Source organism: Pinus tabuliformis, chromosome 1_2 (assembly GCF_031772625.1).
Source record: "Pinus tabuliformis cultivar Carrire ecotype Pingquan chromosome 1_2, CPIR1, whole genome shotgun sequence".
NCBI classification, from domain to species: domain Eukaryota; kingdom Viridiplantae; phylum Streptophyta; class Pinopsida; order Pinales; family Pinaceae; genus Pinus; species Pinus tabuliformis.
Genome location: NC_142298.1, coordinates 1,057,166,039 through 1,057,170,299, shown reverse-complemented (window position 1 = coordinate 1,057,170,299; position 4,261 = coordinate 1,057,166,039).

The window sequence follows — 4,261 nt, the reverse complement described above, 5'->3', positions numbered from 1 at the left end:
TGTTCTTTTATCTTTTAGTTCATCAAGCAATTACCAAAACAATAGCACAAATATCATAGACACCAGATATAGGCGGACAGCCACGGCGAAACCCCTATCTAGGGGAAAACCCAATCAACAACTCTTCCTTAATAACTTCCTAAAATAATACAAGACTCTTGACCTAGACATAGACTTCCTCCACACCAAGTCAACTCTTTCTTCTTTCTTGCAACTTTGACCTAGCAACTAACCCTTCAATAGCAACTTTGACCTAGCAACTAGCAGCAACAACAACTTTGACTTAGAGAGACTTTGATCTCCTAGAGTAATCCACACGAGCGAGAGATAGATAGCCCAAAATTTCGATTTTCGCTTTTTCTTCCTCTTTCTCCAACTCCGCACTCCTTTTGCCTTCCTTTCTTCCTTCGTATTTTTCCATCTCTTTCTTCTGGATATTGAACTTGTGTGTGAAAGAGAGAATGCTCCAAATGAATTCAAACTACTCCAATAGATAGGTTTCTGGTGAGGTCGAATTACCCAGATTGAGGTCGCCTTGATCTCCTTGAGGCTGACTTGGTATGGGGCAACAAATAACCTCTTTGACTCAATAATGATTCTTTTTAAATGATTCAAAAGCCCAAGAAGGGTCTCTTTAAATGTACAATGACTCAGTATAAATCCTAGAAGTCCTCAATGGGGAATTTGACCTAAAACATGATGACCCAAGTATGAAACCCGTGCTTTAATAATTCATAATAAAAATAATAAAAATTTCTTTTTCATTCTTTTGATAAATACATTTCATTGTGACTCAAATACATTTTATGAAGACTGAACCTAGTTACATTCTTCAACACTCCCTCTTTGTTGAAAAAAGCGTAACTAGGTTCGGTCTTCATTATGTCAGGTTTTTGCATTAATGTATTTTTGTATTAAAAGAATTATTTTTGCTCTAATTAAGAGCTCAAGACAAATCATGTAAAAATGAAGACAGTCGTGTATTATTTATGTAAATGAAATGAATGTAAGTCCTAGATCATCAAAGAAATACTCAAATGTGTACCCACAGATTTACTCAAGAAAACCGCTCAAAAGAAGACTATGGAAGCCTTCTAGATTCACGTCGGCCAAACTAATTAATCAAAGGGACATGTCGGCCTAATCTAGGCTCACATCGGCTCAATGGATGAGAGGGGAAGCCTATATATAGGTTACATTTGGCTCCTAAAACGCAATTTTCTATCTCTCTCACGAAGAAGAACAACAGCATTAAGGTCGAAGAAAGGAAGGGTAACCGCAGCAAGTGAGGAGGTATGTCCCTTCATGTGAAGTCACCAATGAGCCCGTCCCACTCACGGAATTCAGATCTGGGTTAGGGTCTTGCATTACTTAACCGTATGGTTGGTTTGAAGGGCTGTTATAGCCGCAAATACAAGAAGGAGACTATTGTTGAAAGGTGCGAGGGTATCATAGGGCTAGGAGAGCCCTAACTCCATTTTCGCATATACATTCGTTCTGAAATCAAAGGCTTCTACCCTCGCTGTGTTGGACAGTCAATGTTGTTACCCTTTTGAAGTCTTGTAGACAAGCCCTAATCATCACTCTAGCAACGTATGAGGCATCTACATGTAATGCGAGGATAGATCGAGGCTGGGAGAGCCTATTCGAATTGTTTGGTGCAGACTGTCATGCTCATTCATTGCAGAATTGTACAGTATGATTGGGTACACATTTTGAGGTATTGTCATTTGATGTTGAAGGCATTTCTGAGTCAATGTTTGGGTCATGTAACTTCTCAATAAAGATTCTATAAGAAAGAGTTCAAAGGGTTTTTCCTCTCAGATTTTTAGAGAGGTTTGCCCTGGCATGGTGCCAATATCTCATGTACTTGTGCATGATTGATTTTCTTGTTTTGATAGTTGGTTGATGATAACACTGCATGTTAATAATATCAACCAAATCTGAAGAAAATAATATATCATGCAGTTATCATAGTAAAGAGAAATAGAACAATTGCATAGCCCTTAATTTCTCAACACTCTTAACTAGGGAGGTATTCATACTTACATATACAAGTACATGGAAGATCTCAAAACATATGAACCATGAAGAGTTTAGGCACCTTCAATAGAAAATTCGACCTTGCAGCAGCAACTTCGACTCAGCAATTGGCAACAGCAGTAGCAGCAGCAACAACTTCGACTTGGCAAGGGAGACTTTGATCTCCTAAAGGAATCCATACGAGAGAGAGAGAGAGAGAGATAGCCCAAAATTTCGATTTCCTCTTTTTCTTCCTCTTTCTCCAACTTTGCGCTCCTTTTGACTTCCTTTCTTCCTTCGTACTTAACCAGATCTTTCTTCTAGATGTCAAACTTGCGTGTGAGAGAGTGAATGATCCAAATGAATTCAAACTACTCCAATATATAGGCTTATGGTGAGGTCGAATTACCCAGATTGAGGCTGACATGATCTCCTTGAGGCCGACTTGGTGTGGAGGAGACAAATAGCCTATTTGACTCAATATTAATTCTTTTTACATGATTCAAAAGCCCAAGAAGGGTCTCTTTAAATGTGCAATGACTCTAATGACTCAGTATAAATCCTAGAAGTCCTCAATGGGGACTTTGACCTAAAACATGATGGCCCAAGTATTAAACCCATGCTTTAATAAGTCATAATAATAATAATAATAATTTCTTTTTCATTCTTTTGATAAATACATTTCATTGTGACTCAAATACATTTTATAAAGACCGAACCTAGTTACATTCTTCAACAATTCATTCCTCTCATCATAACTTGGATTGGATTGGTATCTCTTAAGAGATTTTAGCACTTTTTGTTGGGTAAACTTTTTGGAGTTTTCTTGATGCACTGTGATGTTTGGATTTTCACTATTGTCTTTGGTGCTTCTTTCTAATGTGAAGTTGATGAATGGATATACTCTCTCTCTCATCTAAGTCGAATTTTGATGTTATTCTTGTTATTTTACTGGTCTACTGCATGTTATGGTTATCATTATTCTTGTATGGGTTAAAGTAAAAGCGAAATTCTTGCATTACTTAACCGTATGGTTGGTTTGAAGGGCTATTATAGCCGCAAATATAAGGATACTGTTGTTGAAAGGTGCGAGGGTATCATAAGGCTAGGAGAGCCCTAACTCCATTTTCGCATATACATTCGTTCTGAAATCAAAGGCTTCTACCCTCGTTGTGTTGGACAGTCAACGTTGTTACCCTTTTGAAGTCTTGTAGACAAGCCCTAATCATCACTCTAGCAACGTATGAGGCATCTACATGTAATGCGAGGATAGATCGAGGCTGGAACAGCCTATTCGAATTGTTTGGTGCAGACTGTCATGCTCATTCATTGCAAAATTGTATAGTATGATTGGGTACACATTTTGAGGTATTGCCATTTGATGTTGAAGGCATTTATGAGTCAATGTTTGGGTCATGTAACTTCTCAATAAAGATTCTATAAGAAAGAGTTCAAAGGGTTTTTCCTCTCAGATTTTTAGAGAGGTTTTGCCCTAGCATGGTGCCAATATCTCATGTACTTGTGCATGATTGATTTTCTTGTTTTGATAGTTGGTTGATGATAACACTGCATGTTAATAATATCAACCAAATCTGAAGAAAATAATATATCATGCAGTTATCCTAGTAAAGAGAAATAGAACAATTGCATAGCCCTTAATTTCTCAACACTCTTAACTAGGGAGGTATTCATACTTACATATACAAGTACATGGAAGATCTCAAAACATATGAACCATGAAGAGTTTAGGCACCTTCAATAGAAAATTCGACCTTGCAGCAGCGACTTCGACTCAGCAATTGGCAACAGCAGTAGCAGCAACAACAACTTTGACTTGGCAAGGGAGACTTTGATCTCCTAAAGGAATCCATACGAGAGAGAGAGAGAGAGAGAGAGAGAGATAGCCCAAAATTTCGATTTCCTCTTTTTCTTCCTCTTTCTCCAACTTCGCGCTCCTTTTGACTTCCTTTCTTCCTTCGTACTTAACCAGATCTTTCTTCTAGATGTCAAACTTGCGTGTGAGAGAGTGAATGATCCAAATGAATTCAAACTGCTCCAATATATAGGCTTCTGGTGAGGTCGAATTACCCAGATTGAGGCTGACATGATCTCCTTGAGGCCGACTTGGAGTGGAGGAAACAAATAGCCTATTTGACTCAATATTAATTCTTTTTACATGATTCAAAAGCCCAAGAAGGGTCTCTTTAAATGTACAATGACTCTAATGACTCAGTATAAA